The 14,118-nt window shown below is 38.2% G+C and overlaps 1 protein-coding gene across 1 annotated transcript in view; it reads left to right on the top strand.

Annotated features, from left to right (window-relative positions):
- The window catches only part of LOC134679907 (syndecan), a 572,242-nt gene that overhangs the window by 331,227 nt on the left and 226,897 nt on the right, over nt 1-14,118 (top strand). The gene's annotated exons all lie outside the window — the stretch shown is intronic.

Below are 14,118 nucleotides of genomic sequence, written 5' to 3'. Positions count from 1 at the left end.
ACAAGTTCGATATACTTGGGTTCTATTATCTCTGTCCCTCTAGTATGTTCTCACTGCTTAGGGTGAAAAATTTTGTGTACTACACGAGATCAAAGTTATTTACATCTCGTGCGCTTTTGAATCGCTTACTACGCTCAAGATTCTAAATTAGATTCACTCGCTACACTCGTGAATCTATTATAGAATCTTTCGCTTGCACGGGACTCAAAATAATCACTCGAAGAAATATCAAACTTTGATCTCTTGTTGTACAAATAACTATTGTTAACTCATAGAAAAAGTATTGTATACAATAGTGATATAATCAAGCTTTTCAATCTCGTACCTGAATTAGGCAACTCAGCAAACTTCGTTGCCTAAACACGGTACTCGACTGAAAAGCTCTCTATTATATCACGATTGTATAAAATACTAATACACTACATCTGTTCGTACTGCCTATTGTCGTAATGTCAAATAAAACAATAAAACGTAGAAAAATACAAGTGAGTGATTTTGTTTTGTATGTCACAAAAGCTTAGTTAATCTAACGCCATAAAACCGTCATCGACTCAGTTTTATCGCACATATTTTATGACATTTTACAAAAGATTTCCACGTTGAATAAGTAGGTATGCAGACATTGCGTTACAATTTTCTTTAAGTAAACAAATAAAGTAATAAACAACATGTAGCAGAATTGAATGCACATTGCATTTTGTAGTACCGTAAACTGGTAAAAGGAATAATGAATTATGGGTAATAAGTGATGAAAGGAATTGAGCTTTCTCATGTTTGACTATAGTTAAGTCCTTAAGGTTCTGAGAAGTTGGTTTGACATTATTGCAAAACCTAAGGATATATGCAAGAACACGAGTCATTTTTGCTATAGTACAGAACTTTTTTATTATTTTAAAGAGATCAGGGTTGTGCACTGTGGTTGTAAGGCACAGAGTACTGGTATGATCAGCTTTCAGTTCAGGTAGCTCGGTGGGCAGAGGTGAATATTCTGAAAATATACAATCTTCATTATGCAGGATTAATTGCCCATGCCCATCATGATATTTTGTGAAAAGAGTTTGATTCTGTGGCACATGCAACCTCTTTTCTAGATTGAGAAATCCATTGAGTGCCCGGTGAGAAGGTTTTCCTAACTCAGAGTTGACTTCTTGCTCTAAAGGGAACTTATTGGGCTGTGAGACCTCATATTTATTATCTGCTAGCTTTGTAGATTCCCTAAAAGGTTTTTCGCAATAGTCTTGCTCTGGTATTTTATCTAGGAAAATTTCAGGCACCTTTTTAGTTTCCCCAAAAGCATTTGACAAGTCGCTTTGATATTCATTGCATTCCGTACAAAGCAAAGATATTACCTGCTTGGACTTTTTTCTTGCAGGCAGCTGCAGTCGACCACCGATGATCACGCCAAATGATGTCTGCACTAGTGTCGGACCTTGTGGCGTAGCGGCGCATGCTATTGAAGTACTCGAAGCTGCAGCACTCGAGGTTGTAAGGCTCGGTGCGGAAGTACTTGGAGTGCCCGCAGTCACGATAGGCTGTTTGGTTGCTTGGTCTCCATTATTCTTCGTCTGCGTCAGAAGAATCTGAAAGAAGACACCAGCATCTAGCAGCAAATCCACATCACCATGCTTATTAAAATTCTCATCGGCTAGTTTGCAGTTAGTAGGCAATGTAATGTGCGACTTGTTAATAGGAATCTGTGGCAACTTCGTTGTTATTTTTTCAACAACCTTGCAATTGACATTTATTTTGAATGGATAAACAGCAGAATGCACATCAAGGTTTATACATTTGTCAATCGCATGCTTGGCATTATTGATACCAGTTATTTTAGAACTAGTATTTTGCATCGGTAATCCCAATTTATCCACAATCTTCTGTGTAATGAACGATGCCTGTGAGCAACCATCTAACAATGCCTTGCAATATATTACTCGCCCTGACTTAGTAATCAGCTTGACACGAGCAGAAGGCAAAACTATATTATGGGCCCTATTCCTTGTTGCAGACAAAGTTACAGAAGGAGTAGGTTTGTCTTGATGCAATAAGCTATTGTGCTGTAGCTTGCACACCTTACACCGAAAATGAAATTTGCATTTGCGCTTATGTTGCGACAAACAAATCTTACACAAGTTGTTTGTTGAAGCGAACTCCATGCGTTTATGAATGGAAGCTAAATTAAAACTCGGGCAATTATATAATCTGTGTGCACACTTACAGTATACACATTGCCGTTGAGGCTGATGCGCTGACAGCTTTGCTTGTGCAGCCTCAGGACGGCTGACAAAGCTCTGCGAAGGCCCCTTCACGTCAGTGTTTTCAAATGCTAGGGCACGTTTTTCAACATATCCTAGGAATTCCTTTACCGTGGGCGACACATTCTTATCTCGCTCCAGTTGAAATGCTCTGTAGGTAGGCAGGTCAATCTTCTTAGATAGGATGCAAATGATTATGGCATCCCACTTATCTACCGGCTCACCCAGGTTTTGCAGAGCAGCAAGGTGCTGTTTGACAACTGAAATGAAATTTCGTAAATTAGTGACATTAGATCGCGTGATTGTAGGCATATCTAGTAGTGCATTAACATGTTCTTGCGTAATTCGAACTTTATTATCGTATCGTTCCTTCAGTAAGCGCAGTGCTTCTGGGTAGCTGTTGTCTTCTAATGGCAGATTTTTTATTAAATCGAGTGGTTCATCACTTAAAAAACCTTTAAGATAATACAGCTTCTGCACCGCTGAAAAGGAAGTACACTTGTCGATCATGGCTGTGAATATGTTTGAAAATTCGTAATATTCTGTGTATTTACCTGTGAATGTTTTTATGACGACTCGAGGCAGCTTGAGGTTCTCCGACTTGACACTTACGCTAGGGCTCGCTTGAGGAGGGTTGTCTCTCAGGCGGATGACATTTATTATACTTTCTAGCTGAGCTAACAATAAAATGTAGTTGTCTTCAACCTCCTCGTCATCGGTGGCGAGAGTAGCTGGTGGGGAGGAAAAAAGCGAGGCAACCTTGCTAGTGAGGCGCTCATATTCACGAAAGGTCTCTAGAAGCCTAGTTTTCTTTGCTAGCACTAACTCTATCGGCGAATTTATGAGCGCTTCTCGGTCAAAGCTGTTTTTTAAACGTGTAATTGACCCTTTGGCGCGACCACGCGCGGCTATTGCCTCTTTCTATTCGGTGTCTGACATTTTTACAATTCTGTATAAAATGCTTTAAACAATCACTACACTTTATAAGCACTAAACAATGCTACACTACTTTTATACACCAATACACGAGACACAAGTAATTTACTAACACGGCAAATTAAATTGTTCAAACAAGAAACGGATTAATGGCGTCGTCGCTTTATCGCTGTGTTGAATCGCGGTGTTGCGTTTTCTCGGCGTTCACGTACGGCGTTGCGATTGCTCGAGGAACTCGAGGATTGCGCAATCCTGCCGCCCGCACGAGCACGAAGGGATGCGTTCAAGTTGCACGAGACGAATGTTTCTTGCACGCGCTGAGCGCTAGTTGGTTCTTCATAGCGTTTTATATGAATCTTGCGTTTTTCTTCGTATTGCGCCGCTCGGTTTTACAAGACGGCGAAAGAAAAAACGATAATTATTTCATTCTTCTGTTATTGCGCCGTTGGCGAGAAAAATGTAATATTGCATTCTTTATCATTTATAATGCGCCGCTCAGGACTTCAATAAGTCGGCGTGATAAAGAATGATTTCTGACCTTCAATGTTGTTTATTGGGTGATTCCATCTTCGGCGCTGATTTTCTCCATAGAAGGACCATATGAAGCGGTCTTCGCCCTCACAATGCCTTCACATGATGTTGGAATTTGAAATTGGCGAAAATAAAATATTAAAATGTAAAAATCGAAATCACGCTACATTATCGTAGGAAAGAAAAAAAAAGAAGTGCCGCTATGGCAACTAAATAACATTATTTTTAATATTTTAAATTTAGAACTTATAGTTCTTATTTCAATGTTGCTAACAGATGAGTTGGTAGAAATCCGAAGTTCAACCCTCAATAAAAGTTTCAACATTTCAGCCTTCAATCGCCCACTGCTGAGCATAGGCCTCTCTTCGTGTACGCCACTTATCCCGGTCCTGGGCTAGTCTCATCCAAAAGTGCCTTGCGATTTTTGAATGTCATCCACGCAACGAGCCAACAGGTGCCAGGCGAGACATATAATAGACCGATATAGATAAATACTTAAATACATAGAAAACATCCATAACTCGGGAACAAATATTTGTGATGAACACACAATTAAATGCCCTTACCAGGATTTGAACCCGGAACTTCCTGCTTCGTAGGCAGGGCACACGACCGATATATCAAGATTATGACACCATGGTTTTGCTAGTGAAATACCGACTGTTATATCTCGACAGTAAACATATCGATACAAAATAAAGTCATAAATTATTTAGGTTTATCCCATTATCTAAAGATTCTAAAGTAATTAAAACGGTTTAAAAGTAGGATTATCTTTGGCTATAAATTCGCAATATCCATCGACAGGGGTTCAATATCATAAAAAGATTGCTATTTATTTTAATCTTTATAGTAGCGTATTATTTAAAGAAAGTATTTATAAATAATGTAGATGTGTGCAATTGTGCATTGTGTACTTTGAATTTCTGATAATAAACATGATTTATGTGTTTGTTTTTTAAACCTTTGGAAACTAAGAACCCTTTAGGCAGTCCTGCTATGTCGTAACGACACATAGTCGTGCGTCGTAGCCAGTATACAGTATATGTGTGGGAATCCTGTATACAAATGGGAGTGTTCACACATAGAACGGTAATCGTCCCGTCATGGCAGGCGTGGCTCACTTAGCGATTTCGTCGCTTTGCTACAGGTAGCTAAAAGTACATCCGTTCCACACCAATTTTGGTGGCCAGCCATAAGCCGCGCGTGGCGCTGTCGCCACCTAGCGGCCATACTTGTGCTGATCGTAACAGACGTGTATTGTTAGAGAGTGAGTCTTCTGTACCTAGTACTATTATTTATTCTGTGGTCATGGCTAGTATATTTACATGGATACGGCCTTACGGCGTTACGTCCTTAAGATCCGTCGTGAGTTGCCGTGATAACGCCAAGAATGCACATGTTGTTGTGTCCTCTTAAAATACCTATAAATATATGTGTATACTATATATGAGCTTTGAATTTTTATTTTGTAAAAAGTAATTAAATAAACGCATTTGTATTTGTATTTTGGCTCTTAGAGCAAACGGATTTTTAAACTTCCAATAAATAAGAAGAACAGTTTAAAGCTCAGTAACTTTGGCATCCTTTAAATACTAAACCCTAAAAATTTACTTTACGCATGTAACTTTTTTTTAAAGTCATTTTTTACGATATCATCGAGTGTTCAATCAGTCGATAGTAATATTTATTATTACGTATACTTATTCGAATCTCGACTGGACATTACTCAAATAGGTATCATTCTTACCGTATTTCATAAAAGGTAGAGGTGCAACGGATAGTTGTTTGGCCGGATACCGGATATATGGCCTGAACATCGGCCGAATATCCGGTATCCGGCCGCCGAATATTCGGCCGGCAGAACTATACATACATTTCGGTTATTCAGGTGCGCATTCTGCAGGTTTGACCTGTTTCCTAGTGAACGTTCACGCGGACGCATGTCTAGGTTCGAAATGAGTGCGCGTGCAGGTCAGTGGAATGTTTAAATTGTGTTAAAATAATAAACAAGTACGATTATGACCGTGTCTGATTCTTAAATCTCCAAAATTAAGCAATGTTACTATCCGGTATCCGGCCGGATAGTAAAATAATGGCCGGATAGGCCGGATACCGGATAGTAACCGGATATCCGGTGCATCTCTAATAAAAAGTCCCGTATTTCTTCAGTAGGTTCAAGTTAAGCTTTACTTATGAGCATAGCATAAGCTCTTAGCATGCATACTATGCATAGTATATCCAAGACTAAACCAAGGTTTATGAAATACAGTCGCATAATTTCATAGTATAAGTGCATCCAACCCCCAAAAGGGGTTGTGGCTTAGCCAAGATTGTTAATCTGATTGCGTACCGAGCGAACAGTCTCCGGTTTAGCATACGAGTATACTTGAGGGTTGGAAAACATGGTTCTCCTTACTTTTTGACCCCGAGGACCATAAGCAGGCGAAGGAAACAAATCAAAACAAACAAAACATCGATAATCGATATCGATAGCTTATTATTATGCAGTGAACTAATAATGTGGAAGTATGCAGTACGTAACGAAGAATTAATCTTGAAACGTGTTTAATCACCATTCTGGAGTCAACGGCCGGTAGTTCACGTGCTACTTGTAAAGTCCTGTTATCGCTTTACAAGAGCTAATAAAATAATCGTACACTGTCTTTGTACTTGTACTTACCGTACAATATTAGTCGTATTTATTTTATTTATTTATTTATTTTAAACTTTATTGCACATACAAAAAGTACAACAGGCGGACTTAATGCCGGTATAGGCATTCTCTACCAGTCAACCATAGGGCGAAACAGAAAAGCGTCCATGTGGGTGCAGTGAGAAATAAACAGAAAAAAAACGTAACTTTTGAGCGAAGTAAAATATCAACATTCTAAATACCTACTATATACATATAATTATGTTATATCTTATGACTAAGAGTACACTAAATACATAGATAGAGTATTTACAGGTTTCTGGCTAAATATATAGTCTCACTGGACTGAAGCCATTTACATAATTATACATTTTTATAAGTAGTGTAGATTAGGCTAACTCTGTCCGTAAATATTGTAAAGTTTAATTAAAATAAACAGTTTTTTTTTTTTTACATAGCTAAAAAAAACTGTACTGGATAGTTATGCTGCCAATGAAACAAAATGTGAGTACAAAAGTTTGATTCTAAGGTATCCATATTCATGAATTGCATAATGCTGCCAATGAAACAAAATGTGAGTACAAAAGTTTGATTCTAAGGTATTCATATTCATGAATTGCATAAGTCTGCTGTAGACTTGTTTACATTATTTTGATTACTTGTAAGGTGACTAGGTAATAAAGTAATCATTAAATTAAATAAAAGGGCCGTTAGATAATTTTCGGGTAAGTGACGCTATTTAATTAACACTTCTGATAAAGCTAAGAAGCCGATATTTGGATGATAACGATTGATAACATGCCTTTAAATTCAACGATATAATACAGATTTCTGCAGCTTATTAAGATAATGACAACGTAGGAATCCCCCCTTTTAAGGAATGCTCCAAAACGTCTTTAAATTTTTCTTACGCTACGTCTTACGTAGGCGAACAACGCGCGAACGCGGCGCGGCGCGGCGCGGCGAAATCAATCCTTTGATGCCCATAGAAGTGTCCTACGTAAGCGATCTCGTTGCGAACGCGGTGCGGCGCGATGTGCACGCGAATGTCAGGCGGCGCGGCGCGGCGCGGCGGCGGCCGCTTTCGCCGCGCCGCGCCGCGCCGCGTTCGCGCGTTGTTCGCCTACGTAAGACGTAGCGTTAGTGTAGGCACTTACCCCCTTATTCATAAACGTTTACTAAAGTTGACATGCCGATAATAATCGTTTGTCCCTTTCCGACGTATTGGTATGATGGAAAGGGACAAACGACTATTATCGGCTTGTTAACTTTAGTAAACGTTTATGAATAAGGGGGTTAGTGTAGGCTTTCTTAGGCACACAATGTGAAAAATATGGTCTTCAAGAGTCTACTGTCTAGGTTGTGCGTTTTTTTTTTTTTACATAGAATTTAGAGTCGGCCGGACTAGTCCAGCCCTATTTCTCAATACCCAAAGAAATGGCGTGTTTTTGATTACCTAAGTAACCTTTATAAGGGCGATGGTAACAACAGCTTAGAAGCTGGATGAATGCCAAGATGACGGCCGTCTTGCTCCGCCGCGGTCGTAGTTAGATACCTACCTTTATTGCAAATTGTGTTCTAACCCTCCAAAGTAATGTTGGCTAGCAGTACCTATAGTCAGTAGAAAAAGGTCATACACATTTAAATGTATTATTAAAGCTTAATGCACACACATAGAATAGAAAGAGACTGGACTTTGAAAATATATATTACGAGTAGGTACATATTTGAAAACATTGTAAATCGAACAAATTTCATTTGCAATGGCTTATTACATAGAGTAATAATTAATTTTTAGATATAGCCAGTCGCTTTTTTATAATTTATTGTTGTCTAATCGTATATAGCCAAAATGAAAAAGATCTAACTTGTAGATAACTTAAATCAGTACTGTAATAAGCGATAAACTTAGTAAATTCCTTTTGAGCTGACGCGAAATTCGCGATAAAAATCTCGCAGCTGTTAAGTACTAATATTTACAAATTTATCAATAAATTATATCGTAATGATCTGACGTCACAGTCAGTTGATATTTAGTGATATTTGAAAACTCATTCCTTTGTAATAATTATGATATATTTAATTTATTTGCTGCTCTAGTAAATACATATGTAACATGAAACTATAAAAATAATTAGCACGTAACACAACTCTGCCAACTTTACGTGCAAATTTTGCACAATAATGACAATGACTTAATAACATAATAACAATTTACTGAACCCTTGTGACATTACTGCAATCAAAAACGTTACTTTTGACATCAGTCGCAAGCAAAAACTAGTAGTGCTATAATAGGCCCATTATATCCTCTCGATTGCGCTAGCCATAAGTCCCTATAATATAGTTCTACGATACGTTTAATACTAACCACAGCAGTTAGATTCAATCAACTTACATAATGGCGTAAGTAACTTTCATTCACTCCCAAGTTAAGTCATTTTTGGACCTCAGAGCGTAGCGAGAGGCTCGTTACGGCTGTCTCGGACACGCCGTCGCCCACTCGGCAACCAGTTGTTGAAAAAATATATCTGTTTCAGAAGCAGATATGAAAATTGGTAAATATTGAGAAAAGAAAGCTGCAAATTGAATCGGATTTATGTAACAATTCTCTCAAAATAAAGCAATTGCGACGGATACCGAAATCTACAAAAGGTTTATTCACAATGAAATGAGATGATTTCAGAAGAAGTTCATTAGTGAATGAGCAATATTTTCTTAAATTTGTGCGGGAATTTCGTTATTCTGTTGCAGATACGAATATAAATTTTATATCGAGCGCGTGGACTAGAAGCAAATAATTTTAGGTTATATTTATCTTGCGTTTGCTGTCCTAGAAATTCTACAGTACCTACTTTATTTATCGTCCTTGAATTGAAATTTTGAAGAAGAAGATAGGACAGAATAATCAGATTCTAGAAAGACCTAGAAGAACAGAGATAACTGAAGCATTTCTTGAGATAGCAGGGAAATGCGCCATTCGGGGTTTAAAATAATGTAGGAGGAAGTACAACAAGAAAGAATAGACGCGTAATAATTGTTAAATATATATATTATTATGTAAACATTTATAATAATAATGTGTAATTGTGTACATACGTTACTCATACTCTAACGCGTGATTTGATTATCTTTGCGGCACCTTTAAGGAAAAGGAAACCAGACATTTATTTGGCTCAGATAAGATTATTATAAAAGTAAACAAATAAATTAAATGTGAAATCGGACCAAGCTACTCTGTATGGTATTTGTCATCGGACAAAGTGTGGAAATGCCATCATTAGTGTCAAATTTCTATGGGGCCATCACACAATTTTTACACGATACGACGGCGTGTCGTGGCGCAATACGACGCCGTGTCTGTGCACTATACGACGTCGTGTCATGTTGCGACGCCGCGCCGACGTGACGTGGAAATCTACGACGCTCATGAATTGATTCACGATACGATATCATATCGTAGTATTACTAGATCACAATCAGATTACGATTCGAAAGTACCGTTAGCACAACAAATGAATAATTATACTTACTCATAAGTCAACATATAATAATATGGCGTCATACTACAAGTTTGACTGAGCGAGGAAACCCGTACGAAGCGTCTCGTTTCTCGTTTCAGCTTGGGCAAATATACCTACCTACCTACTTATGTTGTGACATACCTACTTCTAGCAAAATTTGTGGGATAAATGTGAAAACATTAAAGTACTCAACACTATTAACGTTAGTAATCTCTTTTATTTCAGGTAAGCATTAAATGAGTAGTGAATCGCGTAAGAAAAGTTGGACATTTTTATACTAAAGCTGTAAGTACATCAGAGTTTTGACTAATTTCTTAAAGACCACTGGGAAATTCTTATTATATTAATGGCTTTCCGGTTGATATATTTAATTACACAAACGCTTCTACCGCGATATAACTTCATTGACACAATGAAACAGTGTAATTATATCGCGGTAGACTCGTTTGTGTAATTAAATATGTGTACAAAACGAGAGAGTTAAAACTTTAAAATTTGACGACCGGTCTGGCTTAGAGTGACATTCCATTTCCAACTGCAGCTGCAATACTGTTCATTTTACTATGGAAATTGACAATGACAGCGACGCGTTTCCATAGTAAAATGAACAGTATTGCAGCTGCAGTTGGAAATGGAATGTCACTCTTAGTGGGTAGTGACCCTGCCTGCGAAGCCGATGGTCCTGGGTTCGAATCCCAGTAAGGGCATTTATTTGTATGATGATACAGATATTTGTTACTGTTTCATGGGTGTTTTCTATGTATTTAAAAGTATTTGTATATTATATATATCGTTGTCCGAGTACCCACAACACAAGCCTTCTTGAGCTTACTGTGGGACTTAGTCAATCTGCGTAAGAATGTCCTATAATATTTATTTATTTTAAAATGTTATACTTATTGTTTCCGGTTAATTTTTAAATTTGTGTTTAATTTGTAGACCTGTGCAAAACTGGGGCGGGTCGCTAGTGCTCTATAAACTATCTATCATAGTTGTATAACTCATTTTCAAAATAAGAAGACAGTTGGCTGATATTTTTCATAACGGTTTCGTAACAAGAAATTAAATTCTAAATCGGGGTCCTGTAGTGTTGTTTTTATTTGCAAACGATGTGATTTGATGCAAGCGAGCTAATTGATATGCTATTTATAAATATTTGATTGTGAGTGAATTGCAAAAAAACCGGGCAAGTGCGAGTCGGACTCGCGCACGAAGGGTTCCGTACCATAATGCAAAAAAAAAAACAAAAAAAAGCAAAAAAAGACGGTCAGGGGAGAAAGTACTCGTACGAAAGTTCGTCAAAATCTGATATTTTGTTTGACGATGAGAACTGCCGTATTTTTGAAAGAAGAAGGATACACATAGTTAAAGTAAATCGTTATTATAGCAATGTCACTGTTATACCTAGTTAAAATAAAACCGGGCAAGTGCGAGTCGGACTCGCGCACGAAGGGTTCCGTACCATAATGCAAAAAAACGGAAAAAAAAGAAAAAAAAAAACGGTCACCCATCCAAGTACTGACCACGCCCGACGTTGCTTAACTTTGGTCAAAAATCACGTTTGTTGTATGGGAGCCCCACTTAAATCTTCATTTTATTCTGTTTTTAGTATTTGTTGTTATAGCGGCAACAGCAATACACTGAAAAAAAAACCTGGTACTGGTAACCAGAATCTGGTTAGCTGTACTATATTGTCTTGTTGTATATGTGACGACAGGACACTTTGTAAACATAACCAGACCATTCTGGTTAAATTAAATTTGTTAATTCTACGAAGCGTATAGTAGTAGGTATAAGACTTTTAGTAAACCCAACTAGCCGGTCTGTTAATGGTTACTAAATAATACAGTAACATATACGTTCCTGTCCTGTTGTTATAACAAGGTATTTAGTATATGTAACTGAACGATTTGTGCGGTGTACTGGTTTTATATTGTTCACGTTACCAGAACGCACTGTGCTAATGGGGCTTCTAAACGGGTCATATGTTCACTGCAATATGTAGCCGGCAACTATTGGTGTCCTCTTACTCACATGTTAGAGAGGGACACTAATAGTTGCCGGCCACATATTGCAGTGAACATATGGCCCGTTTAGAAGTCCCTCCAGCAAAGTGGGTTCTGGTTACGTGAACAATATATAACCAGTACACTGCTCTTCTTGTAAATATAGACCTTTATAAGCGTGTGGTTCCACGTTATTAGAAGGTTTCTTAGGTACAAAACAGACAAGTTTTTAAGCACACTTATTTTTTTAAATTTTATTGATCAAATAAGTAACACAATATTACAGTAAAACCAAGGCACTGTGAAACTCCAAATATAAAAACATTTTGTCTCCACAAAGAAAACAATAAACAATCCCTCCTTATCCACATCGGTGCGGGAGGACTTTTCTTTAATCGAAGCCCGAGTTAACTGTGACAGGCTGACCGGCGACGTCAGCATATGCACGCTGACGTGACGTCGAGGCACAGAACACCGCGGCACATTTCACTGTGTCAGCAACACGCAAACAACACGCACTTATACTATACACTTGTACTAGTTTACAATAAAATTATGGACAGGATCTACGTAAATAAAAACATCGACCGGCCGCAACGAAAGACGCTGGCGCAATGGCTGTTCTGTGACTTGCGCAATTCCTTTCTCCGCCCCCCCGCCCCCCGCGCATACACCGTGGTGTTGGCACAACTGTTTGATTCGTTCAGAATACAATGCATTATAGTAACCACAACATAATAACTTGTAACGTGTACACTCGTATCTTTATTTTTACATATCGATAGTTAGTGTTACGATGCATATATTAAACGAGACAAACGTTTAATATTTACAACACTTGCATCTTTACATTTACAACGAAATTGTAAGCAGTACTAAATTGCATTTAACTAGAACTAAACAGTGATGTTTAAAAAACAAGTTTTACACGATACAACATTTTTTGTTATTACTACCGGATATAAGTAGGTATAACTATATTTTTAATTACTATGCGTTCTGGTAGTATTGTAGAAAAATATTTTTTTCGGTGTACATCATCTGTGAAAATTTCAACTGTCTAGCTATCACGGTTCGTGAGGTACAGCCTGGTGACAGACGGACGGACGGACGGACGGACGGACAGCGAAGTCTTAGTAATAGGGTCCCGTTTTACTTTAGGTACGGAAACCTAAAAGTCTTAGTAATAGGGTCCCGTTTTACTTTGGGTACGGAACCCTAAAAATTGTGCATAGTTAAGCGCCTGTGTAATTAGACTAAAGTTAATTGATTCCATTGTGTTACCACAGTTAAGCCATTTCTATTGATGTTGGATACGTGAAAGTGTTAGCTTATGCTATAAACTTATGTGTACGAATTAAGTATAATAAATACAAAACAATACAATTAACATAGTTAATTTTCGTAACACAAATGAATCAATTAAGACTAGTCACAGCTTCTTAACTGCGCTTAATTACGTACAATTTCTTTGCAATTCACTCACGTGATACTGATAACTAAGATAACTTTCGAAAGCTCCTTTCCATGCAAGAAATGGCATGCAATATAATGTTTAAAACTTTCGCGTTTTGAACACATATTAACTCATGTGATATTATGTGTAGTGGGTGGTTTGAAAATGTGATGCCTACCCCAAACTTTCTCATACACTTTTCGTCGGGTAGTTGCACAAATCTCTGTTCTCACATTTTGCTGGCACATCAGTTAGCCGCGACCACGACCGGTGAAACCTGTGTCGGTAAATAAAGGTCATAAAAAAATATTCGCGATAGGGGCTATAAATGTGAGTTAAAATGGCGTGCAATTATTAATTGCCGGCTAAGCAGGAGCGACAGATTCAATTGGTTGATCAAATGCCGTAATGTATTGTGAACGCATGAGATTATTGGACTGTTTGGAGAGGCCATTATAGTCCGACCCCTTAAATGGTCCTCGCCTGCGTGGTACGGGGGCGACGGGTTAGGACGACTAAGGGTGGCGGGGAAGGTGCGGCCGCCGTACGTCTTGACGCCCGCACCTTCCCCGCCATCCTTAGTCGTCCTACCCCGTCGCCCCCGTACCGCGCAGGCGAGGACTCAGTTAAGCGATCGGTCTATAGATATCTCGCTCGCACTTACTAGTGTGCGAGAGTATCATAATAGTATCAAAACTTTAACAAATTATACGACCTGTTTACGAATATTGCCGAACTCTTCAGCGGGCTATTTAGT

Source organism: Cydia fagiglandana, chromosome 3 (genome assembly GCF_963556715.1).
Source record: "Cydia fagiglandana chromosome 3, ilCydFagi1.1, whole genome shotgun sequence".
Lineage (NCBI taxonomy): Eukaryota > Metazoa > Arthropoda > Insecta > Lepidoptera > Tortricidae > Cydia > Cydia fagiglandana.
This window is presented reverse-complemented; position numbering and strand designations above follow the sequence as displayed.